A 14,846-nucleotide genomic window follows, 5' to 3' on the forward strand; every position below is an offset into this window, starting at 1 on the left:
AGTCCATCTGTAGGCATAAATACATTGTGTCCCCTGGGGTCCGTTTCTTATTGGTATTGAGACGCACGCAAAAAGAGGAACAAGGTATGACTAACAACGGATTTTGATCAAGTCAATAGTTCAAATTGTACAATGTACAACAGCGATCAAGTTTAATGACTTTGGGTTTGCTCCAAAAGCATTTAAAATATTCATGCATATGAATACCCAGATGATTAAGCCGCATAAAGACTCACAGTGTCCAGAATCCTAAAGATTTTTATTCAAACTTATTTTATTTTTGGTGATCAAATAGACATAAGCCTTGAGTATGACAGGTTATTACATTTCTGCTATCACTACCGAGATATTTGGTAGGGACTAACACCTCTTTCAATTTTGCGTTTATTTATGTTTATATCACATATTTTACTCTAACGGCTTGTTTAAAACATATCAATGCACCAATGCAATTAAGCACTCAGTTTTTTAAGCTTATTTCTTTCTGGATATGGAACCAGATGATCAATGTACTATCATTTTCTCCTTTTTCTTCAAAACTCAAAATTTTTGACGAGCATAAAAAATAAATTCAATCGCCCCAGTTACTTTTAGTCTATAGATAGTGGCTATCCTATCATTCCACAAGTAGATAACAGGACCAAGACATGCAAGCATGTTCCACAAACTTAAATAACCGACACAATTATTCAGTGAAAGAATTAATTAAAAACGCATAACAGTCACCCCCAACTACTTTCAATTATCAGATAAATGGCTATCCCGAACATTTAGAAGTAAATATCAGGACCAAACATATACAAGTATATGTCCTTCATATATAAGTAAATGGCATAATTTTAAGCGACAGAATGAAAATTATTTTTTGGTTTTTTCTCTATACATACATTAAAAACACAATCTTTTTGTCTTTTCGGATTTTTCTATACAAACAGAAAATCACAATATTTTTGATTTTTCAAATTTTTAATGTTTTTGGATTTTTCTATATACAAACAAAAAAAATAATATTTTTTGTATTTTATTTTCATCCCCAAAACCCAAAAGATAAAAATAAATGAAAGAAAATAAATACAAATTAAAGATAGTCATCCTTGTTTAAGGATATTAGCAAGAGTTTTTAAACCATTTAAACCAAGCAAGAAGTTAAAACGTGTTTTATCAAATGCCTTGTTAAATAGATCGGCTTTTTGAAAATTAGTGTGCACTTTCTCAATATCGATTAAATTCTTTTTAAAGCAATCCGTATAAAATGATATCGAATTTCGTTGTGTTTAGTTTTTGAATGTTGTGCAGAGTTATCTATATAGATGATAGTAGTAAGAAACTTCAAACCGTAATCCCATAAGTGTTGCTAGATCCATAAAACCTGTGAACAGCTACTCGAGGCTGCCACGTATTCAACTTCAGCGGTTGAAGTAGAGACCGTTGTCTGCTTCTTACACTTCCAGGAAACAAGTCGGCTTCCTTGAAATTGACAACACGCAGTGGTCGATTTAAATTTGATCTTCCATCCTCCATAATCTGAATCGGAAAACGCAGTGAGTTCAAAGCTATCGTCCTTGGGATACCATAACCCGTGTCAGGATTACCCCTCAGATAGTGAAGTATGCGCTTAACCGCCGCCAGGTGAGTCACTTGGGGACTTGCTTGGTACCTAGAACACAAACAAAATGCAAACATTATGTCAGGTCGAGAAGCAGTTAAATACATTAATGAACCTTTCTACGGTATCCTCCAATTCACCCGGTGACATTGTGAATCACGGGGAGAGGCGTTGTAGGATTTTTCTGGCAGTTATCTTGAATCAGCTCAAGACATCGTTCACGTACTTCGTCTGATGAATGAATATTCCATTGTCAAACTGATGAACCTCCAACCCTAAAAAGAAGTTCATCTCTCCCATTGAGCTCATTTCGAACTTTGTTTACATTGACTTCTCGAAATCCTTACATAACTTGTCATTTGTTGACCCAATGATAATTTAGTCGACATATATCTGAACGAGGAGCAGATCATCACCAACAGTCTTATAAAATAATGTGCAGTCAACAATCCCTCACTTGAAGCCGTTATCAGTAGATGGTCAGCAAGCGTTCCATACCAAGCTCTCGGGGCTTGATGGAGACCATACAGGGCCTTGTTTAAATGGTAAACTCGGTCTGGATAATCAGGGTCTTCAAAGCCAGGAGGCTGTAAACAAACACTTTCTCATGTAGTTCGCCGTTGAGAAAAACACTTTTCATATCCATTTGATAGACTTTAATATTCTTGTAAGCCGCATAAGCCGAAAATATTCATATAGCTTCCAATCTTTCAACTGTAGCATATACCTCACTGTAGTCTATTCCCTCCTGCAGATGGAAACCTTGAACCACTAACCTTGCTTTTCTTCTCACGATCACCCCATGATCGTCCTTTTTACATTAAAATACCCACTTCGTAGGGATAGGCTTCTTAACTCTAGCAGGTTTATCGATGAGATACCATACACCTAGTCGGTTAAACTATTTCAATTCCTCTTGCATCGCTCTACCCAAGAAGGATCATCAAGTGCCATACGAGTTGTCGTTGGCTCTACTTGGGATAGAAAGCAAGTGTATTTTGCGAGATTCATGATTCCTGAAGAATGTAAATCTGCATAAGCAAATAATATGTTAGACTCACTTGAAGTAGCAACTTGATGACGTGTTTGCACACCTACATCAAGTTACCCAATGATGTTGTCATGCGGATGATAATTATGAATACTAAGGATGGGATTTTAGGTACAACAACATTGTCTGTTAAATTAGTGAGATTCTCCTCAGCATCATGAGACGATTCCCCAATCTCATGTGTTTCAGGAAGAGGAGCTGACGAAGAATCAACAAACGGACTATCATCCGAAGATATAGAAATCATATCAGATGCATCAGGAAGATCATCTTGAATTGCGTCTTCATAATTAGAAATCGAAGATCTTGGAGGTAATTATTGATCTTTCAAATATACACGCACCAAATCTTCATCTGGTTGCTAATCCATTTGAGTAAATGAATTAAATAAACTCTCATAGTCAAAACATCCAATCAGGTCCTTTACCTTGGGAAGGTGTGGTGTACCTTTGGCAATCGACGGTGTCCTCCAATTCATCCGGTGATAAATTGTGACTCACGGGGAGAGGAGTTGAAGGGATTTTTCCGGCATTTATCTTGAATCGGCTCAAGACATTGTTCAAGTACTTCGTATGATGAATGAAGATTCCCTTGTCAGACTGATGAAACTACAACCCTAAAAAGAAGTTCATCTCTCCCATAGAGCTCTTTTAGAACTTTGTTTGCATTGACTTCTCTAAATCCTTACATAACTTGTCATTTGTTGAGTCAAATATGATGTCATTGACATATATCTGGACGAGGAGCAGATCTTCACCAACATTCTTATAAAATAAAGTGCAGTCCATAGTTCCTCGCTAAATTCGTTATCAGTAAGATGGTCAGCAAGCGTGCCATACCAAGCTCTCGGGTCTTGGTGTAGATCATACATGGCCTTGTTCAATCGGTAAACTCGGTCCGGATAATCAGGATCTTCAAAGCCAGGAGGCTGCAAAACAAACACTTTCTCATGTAGTTCTCCATTGAGAAATGCACTTTTCACATCCATATGATAAACTTTAATATTCTTATACGCAGCATAAGTCAAAAATAATCGTATAGCTTCCAATCGTGCAACTGGAGCATATACTTCAGTGTAATCTATGCCTCTTGCTGATGAAAGCCTTGAACCACTAACCTTGCATTGTTTCTCATTATCACCCCACGATCGTCATTTTTACATTTAAATACCCACTTCGTAGGAATTGGCTTCTTAACTCTAGCGGGTTTATCAATGAGATCCCATACACCTAGTCGGTTAAACTATTGCAATTCCTTTTGCATCTCTTCTACCAAGATGGATCTTAAAGTGCCATACAAGTATTCGTTGGTTCCACTTGAGATAGAAAACAAGTGTATTTTGTGAGATTCATGATTCCCGAAGAATACATATCCGCATAAGCACGCAATATGTTAGACTCATTTGACGTAGCACACTACATCAAATTCACCAATGATGTTGTCTTGTGGATGATAATTATGAATTCGAATAATAGGATTCTCAGGCACAACAACATTGTCTGTTAAATTAGTGAGATTCTCCTCAGCATCATGAGACGATTCACCGATATCTTGTATTTCAGGAAATGGAGCTGAGGAAGAATCAACAAAATGACTATCATCCGAAGAGATAGAAATCACATCGGATGCATCAGGGAGATCATTTTATGGAGCATCTTCATGATTAGAAACAGAAGATCTTGGAGGTAAGTATTGGTCTTTCAAATACGCACGCACCAAGTCTTCATCTGGTTGGTCAACTATTTAAGTAAATGAATTAAATAAACTCTCATAGTCGAACATCCAATCAGGTCCTTTACTTGGAAGGTGTGGTATACCTTTGGCAATCAACATGGTACCACTCCTCTACACATCCCGAGGTAAAGATAAATGCACATGTCTTAGGTGATGCGTAACCTAAGAAGTAACCTTCAATTGCTTTTTCTTCAAATTTTCCGCATCTTTCTTCAACATAGTACAAGGACATCCAAATGGTTCCAAGTACTTTAAATTAGGCTTACGCTTGTTCAAAAGTTCATAAATCATCTTTTGAAGCTTCTTCACAGTCAAAACACGATTGAGGCGGTGTAGCAAGCAGTATTCACCGCCTCGTTCCAGAATTGAACAGGAAGCTTAGAATCTGCAAGCATTGTTCTTGCTACTTTAATCAAAGTTCTGTTTTTCCTTTTAGCCACCCCATTCTGTTGTGTTACATATGTAGCACTGTATTCTCTATGAATTCCCTTTTGAAAACAAAAGAAATACAATACGTTATTTTTAAACTTCGTACCAGAATACGTCTCACTTTCAATTTGTATAGTGATTCGATCTTAGTGATTAAATTTTGAACCATAATGGGTGTTTGATCTTTTGAACTCATAAATAACCCATGAATATCTTGAATAGTCATCGGTGACGACTAGACAATACCAATCACCAGCAATACTCATACGATTCACAGGACCAAAAAAAATCCATATGAAGTCATTCTAGTGGAGTATCAATGGTATTGATTAACTTATATGAGTGTGATTTCTTCTTCTGTTTACCCTTTTTACAAGAAACACAATGGTCAGATAACTTAAAATTTTTCAAAGAAACACCATCAACCAGGTCATTTGCCATTAAATAATTTATTTTCCTAACATGAATATGACCCATTCTTCTGTGCCACAGAATCTTGTCCTTTTCAGTTGCCTTAGAAACAAAACATGTTTCCACAGAAGTCGATACTTTAGAAGACATGTTCAAAACATAAATATCATTCGATCGAGGAGATCGCATAACTACCATGTCCTCGAGAATGATGTATCCCGGTTTTAGTATTATGCACTCCTTATCAGTAAATATAGTAGTGTATTTCTTATAACAGATTTGTGACACACTTAACAAGTTGTGATCAACTTTATCACAATAGTTGACTTTTTCGTGATGCACCCATTTGACACATCACCTTCCTTAGTGATAATACCTCCCGAATTACTTGCAAACGCCACATACCCTCCTTGTATATTTTTGACATTTGTTAAGATATTGATGTTGCTGGTAATGTGACAAGAGCATCCACTATCCATTATCCAGTACTCACCAGAAATAGTCTTGGATGAACCCTCGTCAATTTTGGCCATACAAGCAAACGTGGTTGGCTGCATTTAACATGAATCATCAGAATAAGACTCAGTGTCGTTGTCAGAAGATAGGTCATTCCCATTTGCATCTTGAAAACACTCATTTAACTCGAACATAGCCTAGTTAGCTTGATTATCGTTGCACAACAACCTTTGTGACCAATCAGTTCCATCAGTAGCAGACAGCAAAGCTTGTGATCCCTATGCAGATGGTTTACTACCAGAAGGTTTATCAGCATCATTACACCTTTTTACAGAAGAACTTCTATCTTGGTTTTGAGGTCCAGTGTACTCTTTCTTGGGTTTGTCACATTCTTTGGCAAAGTGGCTAAATTCTTGACCGTTATAACACTTTACTTTAAGCTTATCAAACCCAACCCTCTTGTTCAACGATGGTAAATCTTTCCTAGTTCTTTGCATGAACTTCTTCACTTTCCTCACTATCATTGCCATGTTCCATTTAAGATCCATGAGCTCCAGACCATCAAGGTCGATTTGGTTATAATCTTCATTGGTTAACTCACTATTTTACTACCAACCAAGTTCTCATACGAAGTCATGAAAGCACACAGAAAGGCAAAATTTTGTTTAGCCTCTTTCATGTTCACATTAGGTGGTGCTGAGAATTGATTTGCTGTAGCAAAAGTTCCAGAACCTCCAATATTATCAGTGAAACCAAGCATACACTTGGATCACTATAAGTTGTTGTTGATCCTTCATTTGCATTCTGAGTAATAAAAGCAGTGATCGGAGATGCTGTGGTGCTTAAAGGCATACTTCCACCATAGAAAGATGGATCTTGACTTTCTTTTGATGACTTTTGACACTTCAAGTAATATTTCCGAGCTTCAATCTTTCGCATAAACTCAGAAGCAGTCAAGTCTTCATTTTTGAAATAATTATTCTCCTTTAACACCGTAAGGAATGTTGAGTATGAGCTAGGTAAAGCATTCTTAACCGTATCCATTTTGTCAGATTCAGAAGGCTCCATCTTTAACTTATTCATCTCAGCAATTAAATGATTGAAACGAGTAAGCATTTCCTCAACAGTTTCACCTTTGAGTAAGCTAAAGCTTCGAATTTGAAACTTTAACATTACTTTCTTGCTCTCTTCAGTCTTACCCATACGTCTCATTCTGATGTGTTGAAACAAAGAAGCACAGATCTTGATACTTCCAACTCGATGGAATATATTATCTGGTAATGCCATAGTAAGAGTCGAATATGCTTTTGTCTCGATCTCTAAAGCCATCTTCTCGTCTTGAGAATATTGTTTAAAACCTTTAGGGGTAAAACCAGTATTCTCATCACCAATCATTGGTACAGTGTAAACATCATTAAGACATCTTGAACAATCGGGATGCACAGAACCAAGATATGCTCGAAATCGTGGTTCCAATTTTGCAAAATCACTAAATTTCATCAATCGAGGACATTTAGAATGAGATCCAATTTAGCATCCAAGTGTAACATCTGTTGCATAAGCACGTTCTGAGATGCCAACACGTAAAAACCAGCCATTGTTAATTACAATTTGAAACTTAATAACAAGTCAAACTTGAGGGTTAATATTGAAACTTTTGTAACGAATCTGAAGTAACGAATCAGATGAGGTAACGAATCAAGCGTTATGACGAACTAGTAACGAATTAGGTTATAACGAATCAGGAACGAATCAAAGACATGTCATGAACGAAGTACTGACGAATCGTTGACTAATTGAAATAACGAATCAAGATGACGAATCAATGACGAATCAGGTTGACGAATCAGAATGACGAATCAATCACGAATCAGCAACGAATTCAAGAACACGAATTAACTTCAGTTGATCACAAATCAACTACAGTGGTTAACGAACAAGGTTGTTAGACGGTTGTAACAAACTCATCCACGTGGCACGAATATGTTCAGAGATGGTAACGAATTAGGACACGTGTATGACGAATTAATAATAACGAATTAACACCATTGATGAATCTTCAAATCTTCAAGTTATTTTTCCATAAATCTGGAAAATTTCCAGATTCAAAAACACTAAAAAACAAGCTCAGATTTGTAATACCAACTCAATACCCAACCAAATCAGCGAAATCGTAGCTTAAATTACTCGTAAATCAATCGCGAATCCAACTATCTCAGTCCCGTAACCATAATCGATCAAACACACATCAATTTTCACCAAAACACATCCCCTTGTTCCGTATATATATATATATATATATATATATATATATATATATATATTCATCCAAACCAAAACCATTCCAATCAACCGCTAATTCACAATTCCAAATCACACAACCTTCCCAAACACAAATCGAGTCAAATACAATCCATTATCAGTCAATTAAAATAAAATTCAAACTGAATTCAATAAAAACTTAAACAAACCGAAAACTCACTAAATAACTTCAAATATGGATGAATAATATCAAAATAAGAGCAATCGAACACCCATGAGCTCTGATATCACTTATTAATACCTCAGATCTAAACGATATTGATTACCAGAATTAGATCTAATACCTTAACGGATCTAGTTCATGATATACTCTTAATTGATTATCTATTATATATATATATATATGTATGTATAGTATTACTGATTATATATGTGTATTAGTAATATGTTAATTGAGGAATTGAGTGAAAAAAGATTTGGACATAGGTTTAATACGTTAACTCCAAAACTTAAATTAACAAGGGTATGAACACCCTATATATATACGATGGAACCAATTCGTTACACATCCCGTAACGAATTGGATCCATTTCGTTAACTTACTGACTCAAAAAGGAAAATGCCCCCATTCGTCAACATTCCATGACGAATGGGAACATAAATAACGAATTGGCTTATTCGTTAAACATCTTTAACGAATTAGCCTTTACATTAACGAACTAACATAAAGTAAACATAAATTACATAAATGCCCTTAACATTAAAATATTAATAAATTACAAACAATAAATACAAAGACCCGAGACGACAAAAACGTGCACTAACAATCCTCCTGTAAGATTTAAACCAGACTAGAGATAGTCTTATCGAGAAGGCGCAAGCATTCTTCGAAAATAACAAAACTACTTTATCCGGGACAGAGTTGAATTAAGAACTTCAAAGAAGGCAACAACTAATTTGACTTCTTTCAAAACTTTGTTATGTATTTTAATACATGGTCTTATGTTAGCACTTTGTTATGATGTATATTTTGCAACAACAAAATTTATGTCTTTAACACAACATTGGAATATTATTATTACCAAAACACATACATCACTACATAAGAAATTTTAAAAAACATAACAAACGCTCACACACATAAGTCTAATAGTGAATTAGAAATTCCGACTTCAATTTCATTGAGCAGTTTAGTTCAAGAATTGCCTTGCCTAATACTATATATTGTTCAAACGCATTCTTCCCTAAATCTACCATAAACAAAACAACAAGATCTCGAATAGTACTAGCAGACATTCAGACAAGAACTTTTGCAATAACATCCCTGTAATCCAAACTATTGTTAAGAATCACTAGTTCATGTGTAAGCCTTTCACGACAAGCTTTGGCTGTTGCGATCTGGTCCTCAATCTACTTCTTCAAAGCTTCCTTATAAGATGGTGAAGATGATGATGATGAGGCATCCATTACAACTGAAAAAACAAAATTTGAGATGTGTGGATATAAGTGTAACAAAATATAGTGTATATATAACAAAAGGTTCATGGACCATATAGTAAGAAACAGAATAAAAAGACAGAAACACCTGTAGGTTCACGGACCAAAAACATAATAGAAAGACAAAATGATTGAACAACGCTCACCACTATATACTCACGGGAAAAACATAAAAAGGTGTGAGAACATAACTATGAGAAGCTTCGTATACACTGACAACTGTATTTTAAAACTTTATCCAGAACATAAGTCTCCCACACGCTTGTAATACCCTCGGGACAAAAAAGGCAACCATTTATACTACCTAACACACTTGTAATACGCTAAACAATTGTACCTGGTTAAAAGCTATTTTTAAGCTAGTTTTGTACAGAACTTAATTACATTTATTATTACTCACCCGCCAAAAAGTGGGAAAAAATTTATGTGATGATAGCCTACATCAAATCTCATCAAATTAATTACATTAATTTACTCTATGTCAACTACCAAAAATTAAAAAAATATATATACTGCGCTTAAAAATACTTAAGAATTCATAAATTACATTTATGGCTACTCAACTTATTTGGAAAAAATATTATTGTGATGATGATAGCCTACATCAAAATTAAATGGCATTGAATGCCTCTATCTCAACTATCAAAAATTAAACTTTATGTCTATATATTTTACATCTGTTTTGCTATTCAGATCACACAAAACACTCTAAAAACTTAAAAAACATACAAAAAAATGTATTCATGTGATAGAACCTTGAAGATCATAGCCAAAGCAAAGTTGGATTTTGAGAAGCCAAAAGATGAGAAGTTTCTCACCGCCATTCAAGAATCACAAAACTATGTGCTTCAAGAGAAGTCCAAAACTCTTGACGCATATAACGAACTCCTGCTGCAACCAGACAGTTCAAGGAAAAAGTTGTTGAGTACCTGAAACAAAAAACTTCATGCTACGACTCATTGTATGGTACTTTGGTTGACACGATTTCTACGGTGTCAAACAACATGGAGTTAAAGGAAGTTGGGCGTGAGATTATCAAGAACAATGAGTGATGGGGTCTGATGATGGGGTCTAATGGGTCTGATGATGGGTCGGATAATGTTAGTTTTTTGTCTTCTTTTGTTTTATCTGATCTTGTAATCGTACTTTTCTATGCTCAGATGTTGTGATACCCGCTTGTTTTTTAAATAAACGGTGGTTGAAATTACATGCATATCTAAAAACACTTGTGTAAAAAAAGTGAATATAAAACCCACAATATTCAAACAAATATAATAAAAAACCAAAAAACCAGTGGCTAACTCTTTCTATCTAAAACGCTATATGCACCCTTGATTCTATCTCTAACATTCAATCAACTAAAACGCTTAAAAAACGCTTCACTATGGATTCATTGTTGTTGTTGCTACTGCAATGCTTTGAAAGTTCTACTATTGTGGCCAGGTTGGTGATAAATCAGACACTCCCTATAACTCTTCCCAGATCAACTAATGACTATCTCTTTCTTTGATTTAACTCTTTTGTGTGAGCCACGACCCTTGTTCCTTATTCCTGTAGGCACACAGACGGTAACTTCTGATGGTTGTTCAAAACCTAAAACATCAACAAATCTATCCATTTTAGATGGACGTACTCTTTCATACCGAGTTAAGTCTGCTTTTTCAATCATTAAATTCATCTCATCTCTCACTTTTGACAATTCATCGATATCTGCAACATAACTATTGATAAGGTATTCACCGGTATATTTTATTTCTCTTGAAATCTCTTTGATCTTCCCGTTCTTATTATTACCAAACTTTGATATTGGAATCGTTCTGATATTAACCGTAGCCTCTTTTCTCCATCAATCATTTATATATCTTTTCAGGAATTTCTTAACTTGATACATATTCATGATGTAGAAAATATGCCGACACAATAAACCATATTGTTCAATTCTTTTGCAAGAACATGTTGCATGAGACTCTTCACCAAAATCACCGTCCTTCTTAAACACAACCTAAAAGAGCAATGAAAATGCTAAGGTTAAACGCTTTTTAAGTTGTTTAATATTAAACAATATTAAACTAAAGCTTATTAAACACTCATAAGTACCTCCAAGAATCGTGGAACATACGCATTAAAATTCCATATTTTGCACCTTAAATAACCTCTTTCTTCTTCATAAGCACTGAATTGTGAAACACCACTAACAATTTCATTCATTTCATCTTGAACATCATTAAAAATAGATCTTGTATATATCCTAACTGCTTCCCTTCAAGATAACTTCTAGTTACTAACTCGGGATATGTGTACCTACTGTCATGATCACATCATCTGCCATTGTATCTCTGTATCTCCATACAAAAATTAAATGGTTGAAAAACTCAACTAGTGTTAACTTAGAATTTGTAGCTTCACCGAAAAATGGTTTTCGCTCTCTGATCTTGATGTTGTACGCATCAATCCAGACAAAGGTTCGTCTATATAAAGAGCAGGTATCCAATCAAATCTTATTTCATACATATTAGTAAGCCATTTGTTCTTGTCAAGTTCAAACTCAACTGTTATCGTCTGCCATTTATCCTCAAATTCAGAAGGACTAATTGAATCCATCGTTACAATATCACATATCTTACGCTTAAAATCTTCGTTATTACATAATTCGGCTCCCGCCTGATAACAAATGCTAAACGCTTGTGAACCGCTCATGAGCAATATACTATCATGTTACGCTTGTAAGACGCTCACACATTCAACTTCAAAAATAACTATTATCATGAAACGCTCGTAAAACGCTCACTATTTAAACTAATGAAAATGGTTAAATCAAAATAGTTAAGTTTACCATGTCAGCAACTTTCTTCATGATATGTCACATACATAACCTATGCCTTGTATTTTTAAACACAAATGCAATAGCTTTCTTCATAGCCGGGTCTTGATTAGTAACAATAACCTTAGGTGCACTACCAAACGACATAAGTAACTTTTGCAATAACCATGTGTACGATTCAATAGTTTCATATGCTAATAAACCAACACCAACAGTCATACTATGACAATGGTTATAAATTGCTATGAATGGTACAAAAACCATCTTGAACCTGTACATAAAAAACATATTTGTACATACGAAAAAGACAAAAACTAATACAAAGAATTTTGTATTGCAACTGTATGGATCAATAACTAACTTATTAGTCTTAAATGTAGCATCAAATGATATAATATCCCCAAATGCAAGATAATTTCTCTTTCAAATCTCATCAGCCCAAAAAACATGAGTTAACTCACCATTGTCATTAACATCATATTCAAATTAATAATCAGATGAAAATGTTTTTTTCGCACACAATCTCTTAACAATCATTTCAGCATCATACTCTGCAATAAAACAATTCAAACGTTGTTTAAAATTCTTACAATCATCTTTAGTTGCACCCACCTTTTCAAAACCACCATATGGTGTTCTCATAAGGTTAAACTCTTTTACATGTCCCAAATTCAAATTAGACAACTCATAAATAGTTCCTCTTGGACATGCGTTAACTTCCTCGCTGATCAAACAAACTGCATATCACAATCTGCTACCATACTATGATTATGGCCTTCAACAAAATCATTTACTTCAAAAATTACACCATCCACAGATTTTAACTGTAGATGTGCTTTACAACAACATCTTATTGTTGGCCTTTTCCTCCATTTATAATATGGATTATTTGATTCATTATAGTCACCTTTCGAATCGTATAATTCGTTTGGCTTGTGACCTTCTTTACAACATGTAAAATACTTGGTCATTAGTAAACCATAATGCATGTACGATCCACCTTTGTGAACCCAAATCCAGCCTTCTTAGCATATTCACTATAAAAATCAAATGCTTGATCAGTTGACGAACACATCATTCCTTTAACAGGTTTGTAAGAAGAAGCAACTTCAGGAATAATATCATCCCCTTGATCTTCAACCAAAACACTTGAATCATCTACAAAAAATATATATAAAATAAATACGTAATTATACGCTAATGAAAAGCTCATACAAAAAGCATATATAAAAATGAATATCAACCTCAACACTAGAATGTTACGCTCGTAAAACACTCATATTCTAAAACATCAAAATCAATCATGTTAACACGCTCGTAATATAGCTCATACAAATAGCATGAATAAAAATGAATATCAACTTCAACATTACCATGTTACGCTCGCAAAACGCTCATATTTTAAAATATCAAAAGCAATCATGTTAAAACGCTCATAATACGCTCATAATACAAACACCAAATATCAATCATGCTAACACACTAGTAAAGTGCACACGCTCGTAACACGCTCACAAACTAAACTAATCAATTATCATGTGATTGTCATAGACCACTAACATGCAGATTACTGTCCGATTAAAACATAGTATACAACTAATGTCAATTAGTTCAAACAGAGAAAACAACTTATATTCACGATCGTATTCCATTTCAAAACCCTAGATCAAAAATCAGTTGAAAACTGGTGCATAAACTCAATTTATTTGATTTCGGTATAAAAATTGGTTCGTAAATAAAAAATTGATTTTGATTAAGCTAAATATCATGATCGTAACCAATTTTACGCAAATTACTAAATTTAGATTACGTACCAAACAGACAATCGTACCCTTCTCGCTGAAAATATACAGAATCTTGTATTCTGAACGCAACTGAATCGAATGTATAGATCGACGCTCCCAGATGTCGTGTACGTTTTGTACGACAAGGCATTAGCGTATTACTTCTTCTCTCTCTCTCTATATATATGTATATGTATATAGTAAAGAAAGATGGACATACTTAATAAATGAAAGAAAAACATACCTTCGTTAACCAAAGTAACCCCGTTAGATCAGTTAAACTAAATGAACGAGCTTAGCTTATCAAGTAGGTTTAATTAACTAATTTACAAACTTAGTTTTTTTAGATAGTTGCCCAATTAATTAACGTATATATGTTAAATAGTTAGCTGTGCACAACTAAGGAAAGAGATTACCGTTAGCTCCAAATGTAACCGGACACGTGTGAGTTTCTAGCCCCTTTCTCTTTTACGTTTTCGGGCTGTGTGCATACTGTGTGTCGAGTCAATTTTATTTAGTTGTTTAAAGCATGACGTCAGATTATTAAATTATAAATAATTATATTGTTTATAAATGCAAGCATGTACATTGCGGTGTGCATGTTTAAAGTGTGTATGCTTCTAGTTATTCATGTGCAAGTGTTTGAAAGAAGTGTGTACATTTGTATTTAATTATTTATGCAAGCATGTACGAAGTAAAGTGTGTAAGGTGTGTATATACACACACACACACACATGTATATGTATATATGATATGGGATACATTATATATAAACATTATAAATATTTCCTACAT

This window comes from Bidens hawaiensis, unplaced genomic scaffold, assembly GCF_021521415.1.
Source record: "Bidens hawaiensis isolate Kalapana, Puna unplaced genomic scaffold, B.hawaiensis_p1.1 tig00059775_1, whole genome shotgun sequence".
In the NCBI taxonomy this organism is placed as follows: Eukaryota; Viridiplantae; Streptophyta; class Magnoliopsida; order Asterales; family Asteraceae; genus Bidens; species Bidens hawaiensis.